The 18,136-nt window shown below is 35.8% G+C and overlaps 2 pseudogenes; one reads left to right on the top strand and one right to left on the bottom strand.

Moving 5' to 3' along the window:
- Positions 1–1,203: 1,203 nt before the first annotated feature.
- On the top strand, positions 1,204–11,676 carry LOC107915182 (uncharacterized; annotated as a pseudogene).
- Positions 11,677–11,934: 258 nt separating this feature from the next.
- On the bottom strand, positions 11,935–17,526 carry LOC107915179 (putative disease resistance RPP13-like protein 1; annotated as a pseudogene).
- Positions 17,527–18,136: the final 610 nt, after the last annotated feature.

The raw sequence follows: 18,136 nt of genomic DNA, 5'->3' as shown, positions 1-18,136 counted from the left end.
TGAGTGGTAAAGTATGAATGATGTCTTTCTGTTTCGAGTAGAAAGGTCCAGTGAATAGTCGTCGGCATTTTCTCAGGTCTACAACGGTCTTTGTTAATAACTTATCGAAAAATATTCACTGGAGATGGCTTAAGAAATTCTTCCTAAAATATGGACGCCTGGTGGATACTTTTATCCCTAAAGAGAGAGTATAAGAGAGTATAAGAGGATTCAGGTTTTGTTTTGTACGCTTTGCATGCTTGAACGATGCAAAAGGTGCTATCTACGGCATGGATGGTGCAATGATATGGAGGCATCGCATTTAGGTGAGCCTTAGCTATTCAAATGTGCTCAAATTTAACTACCGTTACCCATTTAACTATAAAAGTTAACACCGTTAGAAATATTTTTGACTAATCACCAACCAACACGTGGCAAAATGCCACATCATTATTTATATCAAATAATTCCAAAAAATTAAATAATAGAAAATATTATAAATAAATAATTAAAATAATTATATTAATGTTACAAAAATTCCTTCCCCCAACAGTGTCCCTCTCTCTCTCCCCTTCCCTTCCCCTCTCCCTCAGTTGTTTCCTTGCCTTGTATAACTCATCTTTATTGTACGTTTTCTTTTAGCCTTACCTCTCAAGTACTTGTAACAAAAAACAAAAATATTTTCAGACATCTAACGATTCTCCCATGAGCTACGAAGAGCAATGTGTGGTTTATCTACATAAAAAAATGGGATAGCATAAGCAAAAGGTGTAAATCTATGGTGGTGTATCATTTGTTGGTAGGAGCAATAGCTAATGATTATTCTACCATATCTCCTTCGGAGAGGAGAGCGGTGGAGGGGTGAGGAGAGAAGGATGGTGGGGGTAGAGAAGGATAGGGGTGGGGGGAAGGAAAATATTTTTAATATTAATATAATTATTTTAATTAGTAATACAAAATATTAATATATTTTTTCTAATTATTTATTTATTTAAAATTGTTTGAGTTAAATAAAGATGTAAAATTACTTATTTGACATTTTTACCACGAGTTGCTGGTGATTGGTCAAAATTTTTTTACTAAGGATGTTAATTTTTGGGGTTAAATAGGCAATCATAATTAAATTTAAGTATCATATTTGATCAAAGAAAAATTTAAATACTATTTTAAGCACACGAGCATAATTTAGGAGATGTATTTTTAAGTAAGCCAATAATAAAGTAATAAATTTCAGAGCAGCACGTCGTGATACTTTTACCTTTTCTAAGTTCAACATAATATTAAGTTTAGATACCAAAGGGATCTAATTATAAAGTTGAGAGGTAGAAAATTGCATGAATCCAAGATTTAGCCTTTTTTCAATAATAAAGTATTATTTTAATTCAATCCCTAAAAGATATTTTCACCTTATTTAGCTCTGAAATTTTTTGGTGCGAAAATGCTGATAAAAGAAACTTATGGGTTGCGAGTGTGACAAAAATCTGTTTATAATTTGATTGGGGGCCAAATGGGAAGCTTAGGGTTTCGTCCTCCCCAATTTTCCGAGGTGAAAATTTCTTTTCTTCTTCAAGTTTTTTTTCTTAGCAAATGAAGATATATATATTTTCCCTTTATTATTTCTACTTTTAATCTGTTAATTAATTAACATTAATTCTGAGTTTAAGAGAATAAAACCAAATAATTTTGTTGTAATAATAGGAATTGGCTTGGCTTCCAGCTTGTCTTCAACGAATCACAGACTCCGGAGTGCAGCCCAGAAGCCCTTCTCACCAACAAGTTAAGGTTCTCTGTTTTGGGATTAATTTTTACAATTTGATTTGTTCTTGTTCTTTTTGAGCATTTCTTTCATATACGCAAGAAAATAATTTGATTTGTCGTTACCAAGGACGTAAGTTGTTTTTATTATCTATTATTTATGTTTTATAGTATTAGAAAAGAAAATTAGCGTTTGAGTTTTTTTTTTGTTTTTTTGTGTGTGAAATACAAATAACTTTTATCTGTTGGTTAGACTTGCAGAAGAAATTTTGTTTGATAAGATTTTACTTATGAAACATATTTTCATTTAATATTAAAGTTTGCTAGTTACGAACTTGAATTTTTTGAATGGAATTTTTGGCCTGATTGGTATGCATTATGAGTTGTAGGTGCTTCATTTCCGTCTAAATCTGTCATCAGATGGTGATTCACAGTACTACCAAAGTCAACCTTTTAGTGCAGCTTGCACTCAGCATGGCTCTAAAAATGTTTTCCAATTACCACAAATTGAAATACCAGCTGGAGAAAAGAATGACCCAGTACAAAATGAAGATGGTGCTTGTTGGTTAAATGCTTTGCCTATGATTTCCATCCCAAGAGATGTGGAGAATGTTGGAGAAAAGACTGCCCTGATACAAAATGAAGGTAGTGCTTGTGGGGTAAATGCTTTGCCTATAATTTCCATCCCAAGAGATATGGAGAATGTTGCGGAAAAGACTGCCCTGATACAAAATGAAGAGAGTGCTTGTGGGGTAAATGCTATGCCTATAACTTCCAACCCAAGAGATGTGGAGAATGTTGGAGAAAAGACTGCCTTGATACAAACTACAGATAGTTCTTGTGCGGTAAATGCCTTGCCTATGATTTCCATCTCAAGAGATGTAGAGAATTTTGGTGGACAATCATCAAATTACGCCAATGATGGCAGTGAGCATTCCATAGAAAAAGTCACTGTCAGAAACCTCAAAAGTACTGATATTAAAGATGCAGTCGAACTCTCTATTGCCGCATCAGAAGCTTTAGTAATACATGAATTAGTGAAGAGTGACTCAGGTGCAGAAGCTTTGCCTACAGCAGCAGTACTTGAAGCTGCCCTTCAGGTTAAGCAAGCACGTCTGGAGAGCTCAGAAGATGCATTTGATTTCCCAACTGAGACAAGTGATGAGATGGACTTTCTTTCAGACTTGGATGATTTAACCATGGCTGATGCATTTGAAGATGTTGGATTATCTTTTAGTTGCTTTAGTAATCAGCATGCTTGTGGTTCAGATGTATCTTTAGTCAAAGACACTCCTGTATCTGAAGATTGTTTCAGGAGTGGGAATAGAACTGAAAATGCAGAACACTTTTCTCCTCAAAATAAACCTTCTGATTATCCAACTTCTAGCTCAAAAAACTCTGATCCAATTTTGCATGAGATGGTCGAGGAGATTTCACATGTTTCAGCAACTGCAGAGGTAAAAGACTTGAGTGTCATCTTCTATTGACTTCCCCATGCTAAACTCAATAAAGAAGAAAACAAGATATGTAAAACTATTTTCTTTCCCAAATTAGTGGTTTAGTTAAGATGGAGTCTTAGGATTTGTAAGAACTGGATTGACTTTCTACCATTTTTCTTTTGGATGCTTATTCTCGTACACTTTCAGAGAGTTGGCTTTTCAAAAGTGGATGCTTCTCTTCAATCTCAGGCTGATTTGCATTGTTCTGATTTATGTGATCTGAAGAATGCTGGTGAGAATATCTGTATTTTCCCCTTTTTTTCTTCTAAACATATAATTGCTATGTTTAAAGGTCCTTTATTTTCTTTCATTTATATGCAGCAGGGGAAAGTACAAGTCCATTTGTCACCGATGGATTCAGAAGTCGTTGGTTAGGTGGTTCGACAGGGAAGGTACATACTTTATTTTATTCTATTGATCTTTGAATCTCACAGGTCCTTTTGTTATTTAGTTTGATTTTTAGCTTGTACATGTTGTCTTATAAATAACAAAGTTTACAGTTTTATTAAACAGGAGGAAAATAAGGGTTGCTTGTAGCCACTGTATTTTTCATAGGAATTTATCAAAATGAGTCTTGATGCTTTTGGGCAGTATTTGCCCAGTAGGTTCTGAATTATAGGTTGTCTAGAGTGCAACAGTCCTTGTTTTTAGTGTGTGTATGGGTGTTGGGGGTGTTGGGGGGGGGGCTGAAAGTGATACAGAATTTAAGAATAAGAAGCTTTAGAAGAATTAAAGACCTGTCGTGTTGGGAGGGGCAAATAGATAATATCATAAATTTCTTTGAATAAAGGTTGTTAGTAAGATTATTTGATGGCCAATCTGTAAAGTAACTTTGCCGTTCCATATCTAGCTTTCATCAAACTTTGACTCGGTCTAGTTATTGGGATACTAGATCTTTGATTTCCTTTAATTTGCCTACCATTATACATGATGGTAATGCATGCTCTGCTCATCTGTAACTTGCTTTATAAGCATCTCATATGCTTTCTTCTGCACTTTTTGGAGCTACTACTTTTGGTAATTTTGCTTTGTTTAGTTTTTGAGGTTTTATCACTGTATTTGCTGTTTAAATTGGCAGGCTGCTTGTTATTTTGTTATAATCTCTTTTATATCCAAGTCTAATTGTCTAAAATTATTTTACTTTCGTTAGGTTGTCTCTTAATTTTGGGCACGTACATGTATGTTAACTAGGAATTTAATGTTCCTCTCTTTTAATATTTAAAATTTCCTAATTTTGGTGTTTCTTTTTCATTTCTTTTGTTTCTATCTTAAGAAGGAAGCTGATCCTGAACAGCTGAACCCAAAAACCAAAAATATGACTAAGTCTTTTGCTGCTGAGACTAGTTTCTTCTCTGAATCTGCTGATGTTGCACCTGATGAAAACTCATTAGTCAGGAAGTGTGCAAACGAGAGATCTAACATAGCTTCGGATCAAAGCGTACACTTTGAGGGTTTACCTGACCAAGTTGATGGGGGCATTATGGTTTCTCAAGATGTGAGATCCTCTTATCCATCCTTGGTGGATCCCCTTTGTTCTGTTGTTCCTTGCAGTATTTCTTCAGAAAATGCTGGTACTGCATTAGGTTAGAATGGAAATTCTGGAGAAGGTAGTGCGAGAAATTGTCCATTCTCCTCAGTAGGACCTCAGAATGAGAATATGCATGTAGAATCTATATTTGAGACCAGGCAAGACCTGCCGGAATTTGATGGTGAATATTCTGCACCAAAAGTTCGGAGGCAGTTGACCTCACTTAAAATATATAGTAAAGTTTTGCATGAAAATGATTCAATTTTGGGAAGTCCAAGACTTTGTGTTAATCAATTGACCTCTTTACACTTGAGAGACAAAAACAGTGGAATTAGATTTTGTGATAAAAGAAATTCTGAGATGTCCTTGGCTCAAAGCTCCAAACTTGAGTGTACAATTGGTCAAGATGCTGAAGAAAATATTGCTGTGAATAATCCAGATGGAGAAGGAATGAATGATAAGCACTATGAACATCCTAAAGATAGGGCTCAGTTGCAAGACCAGCCATCCATGGGAAAGAGCTCTCTTCTTATTCTACCACAAAGGATGCGCCAACGACTTCAGGCAGCCAAACTTTTGGATTGTGGTTCAAAGGCAAATGCTGAACAGATTGTTGCAGAAGATGTCTCTGTCTTTCATAATTCAGGCAGCAATATTCAAGGGATGCAATCTGAGTGCAATAATGACATGAAGGTTCCAGCAAGAAAAAGGGTACGTTTCTCAGAAATCGAAGTTGACTTTCAGGAAAACAAGGAGCTCACCACACGACAATCTTCACACGAAAAATGTAATACTTCTATATGGAAAACAAACATAGCATTTCCTTGTCCTTCGTGGATTTCTTGAATATTGAATCTTGATTTTTTTCATATAGCCTCTGCTTTGAGACCTGGCAAAAGGTTTAAACCAGATGCTCAAATTGAAGATGGTAAAAGGGGCTCAACAATGCACTTCAGGCATCAGAAGGGTTTTTTATTTCAGGATATAAAATTTCTGCTTACAGGATTTTCGAGAGCAAAGGAAAAGGAAATTGAAGGATTGATCTGGAAATATGGTGGTATTGTTCTGGTTGATGTTCCATCTCCTTCGAACAGGGAAAAGAGATGTTCAAGGCATAAGTTCCAGCAGCTTCCTATCATTCTATGCCCAAAGAAGGTGGGTTGTTAGAACTTTTTTTCTTTTCCTGATCCCTCAGATATTACTTTATGTTTATTTGTTTCAACAAGTGTTGAGTTGGTATAATTTCTGAGAATTGATAAGTATACTGCCATGGTTTAGCTTGTTTCTGACACATATATAGGAAATTGGAGGTTAGAAACTTTCTCTAAGTATTGATGAGTAATACTGGTTTTCAAGGGACTAAAGCTTCTGGCCAGTGCAACTCTCAACCAAAAACAAGAAAAAGTGATTAGTTCCTATTGACCAAAAAACAAGGTGATTAGTTCCTTCGTTAAGATAGTTGGGCACTTTTTATAAAAGAATTCTTGCTTGTTAGTATTTATCTCATAGTACAATCCAAACTGTCAGTTCTGATATAAAACTGAAAAGCCTGCTGAACTCACTCGAAGTAGAACTCGATTTAATCATATAAAGTTAACAACTTGAAACTACCTAACGGAGCCTGAAAAAACCCGAAGTCTGGAACTTGAATCAACTTGGACTTGAATTGATCCAAATTTGATTGACCTGACCAAACTTGAATGATCTAAACCATCCATATTCTAAAAGAATTTGATTTGACCAAATTATTTGTTTAAATTTAGTCTGGTTTTGAATTTAATTAATTGAATCTGAAATGACCTAAATTCGAATGATTTGAACCTTAGATGACCCTAACCTAAATTGAATCAACCTGATTCAAATCTGATCCGGCCCTGCCAATTGACATGTCTATGTACGAACATCAATTTTCTTTTGAGGTTAGTTAAGATGCTTGTGAAGCTCCATTTAACGCCAGTGCAAAGAGGTATGGTACAGCTAAAGTTTTCTTTCAGCATTGAAGGTTATCATCTTGGACCATCTTTTAGGTGTTAAGGAAGTCAAGAAAGAAAGGTGAATTGAGTATGACATCAGAGGAAGTGCTTGTTTGGTAAAAATAAAAATAAGAAAAAAGAAGCACGACAGCCAAAACTCAGGATACATGATGTTATGCCACAAGATTTAAATCCATATTTGTGGCCAGTTGGAAACTAATGCTTGTAGGGATTAGATGTAGCTAAGTACAAACAGAAAGTTGTGCTACATGGAAAGTGGTTCTAATCTGATTTAGTTGTATCCCAATGAGAACATTGATAGAAGTGCTAGTGCTCTAGTTTGGGATCACACTGTAGCTGCTAAATTCCTCTCTATAAGAGCCATGATGGACACTTCTTTTCAATCATCCAAGAGCCACAACACCGTTCAGTTTTTGAACCATGCTATATCAGTGCCGCAAGTGTTCCAAAATCTAACCTAACAGATTACCGTATTTCCACCTTTTATATAACAAAATTGGGTGGTTTAGTCACCTTGTTTCGTTCATAATTTCCTTCATCAATGCTAAGAGATATAGTGCCCTTCTCCAAAAGATCAAAGATTTAATTCTCCCCCCCTAAAAGTTGTTAAAAATCTTGCTAATATAATGTTTTTTTAAGATAATAAATTTTCTTATTTGTTAATTTCGTCACTCTTTTTAGGTTATTATATATATATATATCTTTTCTGGATCTGTTAGCCACCGAGTGAGGTGTTGTTCGAACTTATTAGTTATAATTTGATTGTCAAGTCGATTAGGGCCATCAGACTGTTAGAAGTTATGTCTGCATGATCTTGTTGTGTGTTGGCATTTTGAATGACAATTTTTTTATTTTCTACTACCAGCTACAAACAACCAAATTCCTGTATGCATGTGCGGTGAATTCATTAATTCTAAAAGATAAGTGGCTTACTGATTCAGTTACAGCTGGTTCTGCGTTATCACCTGAAAAGTAAGTTCTTTTATATCTTTGTTTGACTTTCCACTTGTTAATCGTAGGCTTGGTTTTGTGTTAAAATAACATAATTTTGTTTGTGCAACTGCCTTTTAGAAATTTTAGCTTCTTCTGGAACTTTATAATTAAGTACTTTTTCCTTGATTTTCTGTTGTCTACTTTCTTGTTCCTTGGCTGTTTTCCAGGGAAATTTTGGGGCTAACTGGATAATAATTTCTTTACACTTCCCTACTAGTAAATGCTTCATTAAATTATCAAATTAAAATTCAGTTGAATTCTGGCATAAATGGTATCAAAAGAAAAAAAAAATATTTGTGTTAGTGTTCCTGATAAGTTTGCTATTGTGAATATATACAAATATAAATTGGAATTGTTCCTAATAAGCACCTTGGTTCCACAATTGATTCAAAGTAAAACTCCAAGCCTCTAATCAATAATCATGCCTTTTCTAGTAACGTCTGTCATCTTTTAATTTGTAATGACTTATGTTCTTTCCTCTATATTGTTTCTGATGAAAACTTCAATTTTATTTATTTTTCCTGCAGATACATGGTTCTATCAAATCAACCAGAAACTAGGCTTACAAGAATTTGGAAGCCTGTACGTCATGATAACAGTGGCTATATTTTTTATGGAGTAGGAGTTATGCTTCATGGGAAACCACATTTCTGCACCAAATTTGCAAAAGTAATCCAGGTAAATGCTATTTTCAGTTTCAGGTACTTCAGATAGTGCTAACAGCTTTTTGCTTCTAGTTGGTTATTCTGATTCTCTTTTATTAAGCACATTATTGCAGTGACTTGTTCATATTAAAGCTTTTCTCACTAGGTTATATGCTACTTATTGATTATTGATTATTTACTTGAGTCCTGATGAGTAAAACAATTGTTTCACACACTTCTCTTTTGTGTGTGTGTGTGTGCAGAGTGCAAAGAATGATTCATATTTACAAGCATTATTGGTTTTAATGATTAAATGCTGTCTGTTGGTTCCTTAGAAAGGGCAAGAGTCATGCATATAAAGCAGTTTCCTCAAATACCTCTAAATCCCTGGCAAGATCATATTCATATTTGAAGGATACTTCGCAGCAGGCGTTCTTGTAGGAGGGCTCAGTTAACATAGCAGTTTTCTAGTCTTATTGAGAACTTCATAGATTCTTTAACATTTTGGTTAATGTAATGAAATTTATGTGTGCAAATGGTTAATGTTCCATCATGGTTTGAACTATCCTTAAAGAGGCTACTTTTAAAGGTTTCAATTAAATTTGATCACATTGGGGTGCCATATTCCGGTCTTGTGTTCATACATCATTTTGCTAGTCATTCAAAGTTTAGTTTGTTGCAAAAGCTGCTTTTTAGTTGATGTCAATATCGTGTAATAGTAGTCAGGGTGCTGAAATTCTTGTCATAAGTGTGAATTATTTGCTACCTTTTAAGCTTCTGAGCTTATAGAACAATGCTTTGTCATTGGTTTAGTTGCAATCAATTTTAACATATCCTTTTCTTTTTCTTCCACTTCCATAGTTAAAATAGTCTAAAACAATTACCATTTTCTTTTTGGGTTGGCTAGCATGGAGGGGGACGTGTGTTCAAAACTCTCCTTTGCTTAATTCAAAATCTCGATGCTGAGAAAATATCGATGGCAGTTATTGTTTGTGAAGGTGAGAATAGGGTGTCTCGTCACCTACGACAATGTGCTTCAGAGAGAACAACACCCATGATGGTCAGTGCCTCTTTTTCCCCTTCCAGCTTCATTATAAATTCATAATCGTTTGTATGAGTGTCGGTTATCAAGGTAGGTTTGTGGGGAATTAACAGACTGATACAAGGATTATATTAAGCTCTCACAGAGAAACATCTTTTGCAAAAGATATTTAGCTATTCCATTCCACCATTCCCCTTCCATTCTAGTTATTGTTTTGATTTTTTGTTTTATATATATTTGTAATGGAATCCTCTATTTATTGCAGCCAAGTAGTTGGATCGTAAGGAGCTTGTACTCAGGGAAGCTTCTTCCTTTCAACGAAAAGAAGCATACGACTTTGCGTGCTGTGACGACTTCAGATTGTATGATTTCTGATAATTGGAGTCAAGAAATTTGAACCATGCTTGATGTACGTACAATAATATTCTTTTAGCAGTTCCAAGTATCTTTATTTTGAGTCAGAAGTGAATATTTGAGTTGTATATGTTGCAGCATTTCTCCTTATGGAGTTGGGTTTGCGAGCATTTCTCCTTACGGAGTTGGGTTTGTGAAAGAAGGAAATCAAGTCAAAGGACTTGAAGGACACATTTTCTGGTCGGGTATGGTTCCATGGAATGGCAAGAATAGGGAATTAATTGTACATTTGTTTTCATCCCTTGGTTGACCATGTTTCTCTTCCTTTGTCGGAATCTGCCTACCTCAGGTTCGTGAAAATGAATGTAAATTATTGAAAGCTAGTGTAAATTACTTTAACTCCTCCAAGATAGCCTTTACATTGAGAACATACCGTCTTCTTGCAGATTGAAATTTGAAGTATCAAGGTGAAACCATGAACGTGGTCTTTGGTCGTAAGGATGCTGGTTTTAAAAGTTGCCTTTTTCCGACCTGTACGACCCAACCTGAGATCAGATTGTTAACAGTATTGCTTGGAAAGTAACTGTTTCATCACTAGAATAAATGGCCTGGTCTAATGTTGTGTTTCCTCTTACCTCACTGGGCTTCTCTGAGGCATGATCTCAACTTAGTGCAGAGAACATGTATGTTGGAGCTTGATGACTGCAGTGTCCATTTCTTTTTTTTGGTATTCTACAAGTCTGTTTTACGATCCATGTTTGGGGTTTGGGGTTATCTCTCCCACAATGTCATCTCTAAAGTTCAAACTCGCATCTCCCTTTAAGTATGTAATGTCTTACTATTGCACTCAACACTAGTTAGTTTACAGCATCCATCTTTAACACAGTTAAATATAAGGATTACTATCCCCGTCTATGATGCCGAGTTAAGACAACAGAGTATAGCTTCAGCGGAGATGGCCTCAGGTATTCAAACGTAATTGGAGTTTGGAAATATAGATGGTTCGGATATGGCAAAAACTCTGTTGTCCCATCGTTTGTCTGTTTTCTAATCAAATTGCTCTCTGCTGGTTACGCTGTAAGTTATTTGTACTTTAATAGGACATCCCTTAACTCTAATAACCATAATCAAGTATGCTTGACTAAAAGATATTTAATAAAATGCTGAAATTTGTGATTGTGACTTCTTTTGTATACGATTTTTCTTTGAAACCACTCGGAATGAAATCAAACTTGAACAACCTGATATGCATATACTTTGTAGATGCTTGAACTTGCTCAACCTGATATGATGTGTTTCCTCTTTACCTCTCTAGGCTTATCTGAGGCATGATCTTAAGGTAGTGAGGATAACATGAAAGTTGGAGCTCGATGACTGCAGCCTCCATCTTCTTAACAAATTACCAGCACAATCTACGAGGTTGAGTTAGGATAGCGGACTAGATGGCCTCAAGTATTCAAACCTAGTTGGAGTTCAGAAAATAGATAGTTTCGATATGGCAAACACAGTCTCCTTTGATAACCCATTAACTTTCAAACAAGCTTCTGGAGTAGTTCTTGGCTTCTTCCATGGTTTCATTCGGCTGTTTCTATCAAATTGCAGTCTGCTGGTTGTCCTGTAAGTTAGTTACACATACTTTATTTTAAACAGATGTTATACTATGACTAAATTATATTTAAGAAAATGATTCATTTTATAATTGTAGGAGATGGACGACTTCTTATGTATTCATTTTTTTCTTTATAAAAAATGTAATTTTGAGGGTCACCAATACCAAATACTAGACATCAGTGAATCAAAGAGAATTCAGTCTCAGATGTGAAGTTTGTTTTGCAGCTTCTCATGTTAGACATCAGTGAATCAAAGAGAATTCAGTGTTAGATGTGAAGTTTGTTTTGCAGCTTCTCATGTTAGATAATGTTTTATTCTTTATTTATTTTCATAGAATGCTCTGCTCCACAACCGAAGAGATACCAGCATAACTGCAACTCTTTTTTGGTAATTACTATAGCACAAATAGCTCAAAATAATCTAAAAGAAAAAACACAGAAGCAGCCAAGAAGGATCACAAAGCATCAATCACACGAGAAACACCAAAATTTTACGTGAAAAATCCCTTTAAATCAAAGGGTAAAAACCACGGGACTTGAAGAGTATACTCAAAAATTTCACTATAATATAAAAGTGTGGCTACACGATCACAATAAATACATAACTCTACTTTAGCTATCATCGAGAAGTGATTATTCCAAAACATAATAGAGAAAGTTCGAGGAATCCCAACAATAGAGACAGACTTTGATGCCGAAGATCCACAAGCTTTACAGAATTAGAGGCATGGTATGGAAAGAAAAATGCTTTTGGTACAATAGAAGGGTACCCATGTAAAGCTCATCCAAGCAAAAGCCTATGAAATTAGGAGTTGACTCAGCTCAACTTTTTCGCTGGAGAAAAGGTCTGCATTTCCCGAGTCCTGCATGTTTTGGTCAAAGGGCTTTCACTAATTGATAACTAATCAAATGATGTGAAACCCAAGAAAGTTATGAAACACCTATCAATTAAAGCTATATATATATTTGAAACATGCAAATAATTTAGGAAGAAGAGAGCTTATCTAAGTTTTCCTAATTAGCAAATTCTAAAGGTTACAAATAAATTCAGATACCTCAGACATCCTCTTCATTGGATTTCAGCCAAATTCCTCTTAATAACAAATAAATTCAGGAGTATTTCCAATTATCACAAACCTGTGACATCCTCTGATTGCCGGTCAAATTCCTGCTAAACTAACATCAATGATTCATCAGTTTTGCATCATTTGGTTGGAAAGGCTGTTTTGTCACATTTGACGGAGGAACAACTGCAAGAACCAAATATATGAAGGCGTGTTAAAAAAGTTGCATCATAATCTCTCAACTTTCACATGTCCAAATAGCAATATATTAGGATATTCATGCGTAGGTCAGTATCAGAGGAGCAATGCAATTCCTTCATCAGTGCCAAGTAGACTTTTTAGTCCTTTAATATTAGGATATAAACAGCACCAAGGCATTGCCGGCTGGACAATAACATCTATAAATTTGATTCTCACTTCCATTCATAAACTTTTTAGTCCTTAATTTACAGGCCAGAGAAAAGCAAAATCCATACATAGATTCAATATGCCGGTATTTCCAATAGCAGGAATTAATGGTGTGATCCTTGGAATGAATAATAAATGATAGGGTAAAACAAAATTTTGTTGTTTTTTTAGTGCTTCACTTGACTTAGCTATGCAGAAACCATTACAAAAATTAATTGTTCTATTTTAAAATAATAATATTCCTGACCCAGCCAAAGGACAATATTTTTTGTTTTTCTAGTTATAAAATAGGACAATAATTGTAAAAAAAAGATAATAAATAAGATTATTCTATTGTTTCTCTAAAGTTCCTAAATTGACATACCTGCAAATTTGATTCTTAAATTATTGTTTCTCTTAAGAACGTGTGTCTGAACCATCAACAGACTATTATTCCCAAACAGCAACACAAGGTATGTGGGAAATTTTGGACCACTCGGGTCCTTTATCCCTTTTGCAGCGTTCTTCCATCATTGGACACCACCTCATATTTAGCTCCAAAAGCGAAGAAAGCATATTGTTTCCCGGAAGAGTCTTGAGGTTTGGGCAATTTTCGATAGTCAAGCACTGTAGTGAAGTGAGGTTGCGAAAGCCATTGGAGGATAGATTCTCCAGTTTTGGGAAATCTGAGATGAAGAGACTGGTAAGAGAGGAGGGCAGTGTGAATCCTTTCTCATCTTGAGGAAATGACACTGCATCTGGACACCCACTTGATATGGAGAGAGATTTAAGACAAGTGAGTGTATGCAAATCCCTCTCAAGTATTGCCTTCCAGATATTGGGTCCAATTGACAGCGATATGAGAATGGTAGGAATCCCCTCTTCCAGAATGGATTCCACATTTGGACAATCCCATATTTCTAATTCTTTTAGAGCGTTGAGACTGTGCAAATTCCCAGGCAAAGCTTGGAGACCTCTACAAGAGATGAAGCGGAGCAGTTGAAGGTTTGTGGTGGGCAAACCACTCTCTCCTATGGAAATCAAATTTGAACAATTACTTATGTGTAAGCTCGTGAAATGCTTGAGCTTGTTCAATCCTTGAGGTAAACACTTAAGCATATCACAACTAAAGATTCAATAGATTCAAGAGAAGAGTTATCTTGAATTTCTTGGGATATGGACTCTAACTTTGGACACAGGTATATTTCAAGTGTTTTCAGTGTGGAGGGCAACACACTTCTATTTATTCTCTTTAGAGATTCACAACTGAATATATTCAACTTCTGAAGAACACATGCATTGTTGGAGTCAACATCCTCTCCTTCATCCAACAACAAACATTGCAAATTTTGACAACTTTGAATGATTAGCACTTCCAGATTCGAAGGTAAATTGCTCCTTGCAACAGAAGTCAATTTTGGGCAACCGTTAAGCTCTAGTTTCATAAGTAATGTGAGGGAGTACAAGGTTGTCGATAGTTTTTCTAACCTTTCACAATTCTTTATGATCATGTTTACAGTGCTAGAAGGAATCTTCAATTGCATCAATTCTTCTCTTTCCTCTTCTGTTCCTATGGATACAAGTGGCGGACAACTGGAAATTATCAAATATTGGGGGGATATGGACTGAGTTAGCAATCCCCAATTGTTCTCTCGAGAAGAGCACAACTCCTCACAATCACCAATCTCAAACGATTCCACTTTTATTGATCTTAACCTCAAGCATTTTGCTGCCCAACTAAACTTGGAAATCCCTACAAACGAGATTCTTTTTATAGAGCTATAATCTACAAAACCTTTATAAATTACCTCGTGGCAACCATGAATTTCTAATTCTGAAAGCAATGGAAAGTTTTGAATAGAAATTATCAACTTCCCGCAACTACGAATTGCAAGTTTCTTCAAAGAAGGAAGGTAGTCCGGCATACTCCCTAACAATGAGGGACAATATTTAATAAAGAGTTCACGAAGTTTAGGGAATTTCCTAGCTTCCTCATCAACTTCACACAAGTTCCACCTCTCCCAATTAAGCATGTCCACAAACTCTAAAATCTCCAATGAAGAAAATGTGTTGGTCGTATTCTCTCCAAACAACTCAACTCCCACAGTCCTTACACTGCGCAATCCTTTAATACGTACCTTTTTCAACAATGGCAATTTCCCAATTGATGGCAATGACAATAAATTTCTACAATCATCAAGGCATAAAGATTGTAAACAATTGAAGGATGAATCTCCCACCCAATTTGCCAACATTTCTCCACAATAGAACTTAATGCTGAGCTCCATGAGCTTCTTAGAAGGTTGAAATCCATCCATCACCTTTTTCTCGACTTCTTCTCTTCTATTCTCAAAGTCTTTGCTCCACTGCAATTCTAAATTCTCAAGTCTCGACTTATCAGATAATCTAGCCATCCATGCATCTCGAGGCTCAGCTATATTCTGTAATCCTGAAATACAAAGCTCACCCCTGAGATTTGACAAATTCATTAGCTCCCTTATTTTATGTCCCTTCTCTTTGCCCAAAACAAAACTGGAAAGTTTTTGAAGATTAGTTAGCATGCTAAAATTGCTTTCCATGCCTTTTAATTTATATGCACCAGTGATATCAAGATAGCATAGGTTGACCAACTTTTCCATCTCTGACGGTAACTTCTCAAGGTTCCAACACCCCTTCAATAAAAAGGTTTCTAAATTGTAAAGGGTACTAACTGATTCCGGCAAGCATTTAATAACCCTATTCTTAGAAAAGTTTAGGTACCTTAAGAGTTTCAAATCTCCCACAAAATCTGGTAACATGGTGATTTGGTACTCTTCCAAAGAAAGTGCTCTTAAGCATCGCAAGTTTGGCAACAAATTCGTTAGGACATGATTGGTTAGATAGTTATCAGTTCGAAAGACCGAAGAAAACCTTAATGGAAGAAAGGTTCGTAAATGTTGCGCTTCATAAATGCCTTCAAATTTTTTGATGCCGTCAAACCTCTCAGCAATGTAAGATAAATGGCGAGCATGCTTTGAAATTCGTTGACTATCCTCTATTTTAAAGCATACTTCTCCGGAAACTGATTGAGCCAAATCATTAATGAGATCATGCATAACAAATTGAGAATTATTATTGACGCACACTTGCAAAAGGGACCTTGACACTAGATCGTTGAAATACTTGTGACCCAAATCATGGATGCACTGTTTATCTCGTGCTTCTTGTAGAAACCCTTGTGCCCTCCATAACAAGATTATTTCTTCCTTCTCAAACTCATAGTCCTTGGGAATAATGGCACAATACATAAAGCATCGCTTCAAATGTAGAGGAAGATGATGGTAGCTTAGCTGTAGAGCTGGGATTATACTTGACTGATCTTTAGATAGCTTCCATATCTCGCTCTCTAATATATCTTCCCAAGCATGAAGGTCTACATTAGTGCGCAATAAGCCACCAAGGGTTTTAGCAGCTAAAGGCAAACCGTTGCATTTTCTCACTATCTTCTCAGCAACTTCCTTTAGGCTTGGATGTCCTTCAAAGTCCCTTGCTCCCAATGCATGTTGAGCAAATACAGACAAACAATCATCATCTGACAAAAGCTCTAGAGAATGAGCATGCAAGGCACCCATTGTTGATGAAACACCGTAGTTTCTTGTTGTCACAATAATTTTGCTTCCTTGAGTCCTCGTTTTGAAAGGAGATTGTAAGATAGTCCAGTCATGATAATTCTCATTCCAGACATCATCTAAAACAATTAAGAATTTTTTTCCCGGACAACTCCTTCTGTAACTTTTCTTGAACTATATTCAGATCATTATCATTGCATGACACGGAAGTGATTGATTGCAAGATATCTTTCGTTATTCTCAAAACATCAAAATAATCAGAAACGCAAGCCCATGCTTTGAGGTGAAAATGATTTTGAATGGAAGCATCATTGTAAACAAGCTGGGCAAGGGTTGTCTTACCAATCCCACCCATCCCAAGGATGGGAATCACAAAATTTCTTTCGTCGTCACTCTTCAAGAGCAAATCAAGAATTGTCTGTTTGTCTTTGTCTCTGCCATACACATGATTTTCAATCTCCAAAGAAGCAGGCTGCAGTCTTTGTTCTAGTCTTGTGGGTCTTTCGCAATTAGTCATTCGTAACTCTAACTTGTTTCTCTGAGGTTCCAAATCCTTCAATTTGGCAGTAAGATCCCTTATCTTGGACATTATATCTCTGTTAAACAGAACATCATTGAATGAATGAGGAATATTGAGTCTGGATCTCTTACTTGAGCTGCCTCGACGTTCCATCATCAGATTGCGCCTGCCAATTTCGGTTGCAAACTCGTCCAAAACATCCTCCACATCGAATGCCAAGTTTTGGAGGTCGATCAACCAGTCTTTCACCAGCTGCTCTTTCAGCTGTCTCTCTTCAGCATCATCAAGCACCCTACGGATCTGCTTCAGTTCATTCTCCAACTTCTGGATCTCCTCACGAACCTGTTTTTCAGTAGCGAATTGCAGGAGGTCGGATGAGGCGAGCTTGTCAAGGAAAAAGTCAATGAGCTTGGAGACAAAAACTTCTCCAATAGCTGACAAGGCTTGAAGAAAAGGCATGGTTGCGTTGTTGCAAGAAATAAGAGTAGAGAAAGGTTGAGAAAAGAGTGTTGAGCAAAGGTAGATGGAAGTTTGGTATATGATTGTAGGTACCGAAAAACACAAGTGCTATCTTGCTTTTGACCCTTGATTGGGGGAATCTTACTGCATAATTATTTGTACAGAAAAAGCCAACCCTTTTCGTTGTAATTTCTAGCCACAAAAGTTGACAAAGTAAGATAGTTATTTACTTCTCACAAGTGACACAAATGATTACACTTATATAATAAATAATTTAAAATACAGCACGAAAAATTATCTATATGATATAAATAACTAAAGTGTCAAAAATTATGTAAGCATAAATTAAATACAATTATGACTCTAAACCATACACTAATGATCCCATCTAAAAAATTCACTATCAAATAGCTTAATTTCTTTATACTCACTCTATCAGTCCCCATAAATTTATTGAAATAATAATAAATTTTCATTTTAATTCTAATAAAAAATATACAACTTAATTTGCATCAGCAAAATTGGAAATCTGCTTTTGACTGCTAATAAGGGGTAAAGAAATATAGAGTACAATAATATAGTAGCATGCGTTAGTTGACTTGGCTCCTACTGAAACTAATAATAAAAGGTTTGCAAATTAGGTGATGGAGTCAGCTTCGCACTTATCTCATTCTATTTTTTTATTGCTACTCTAATTATA

Source organism: Gossypium hirsutum, chromosome D10 (assembly GCF_007990345.1).
Source record: "Gossypium hirsutum isolate 1008001.06 chromosome D10, Gossypium_hirsutum_v2.1, whole genome shotgun sequence".
Classification (NCBI taxonomy): domain Eukaryota; kingdom Viridiplantae; phylum Streptophyta; class Magnoliopsida; order Malvales; family Malvaceae; genus Gossypium; species Gossypium hirsutum.
The sequence above is the reverse complement of the archived record's forward strand: the minus strand, read 5'-3'. Positions and strand labels throughout refer to the sequence as shown.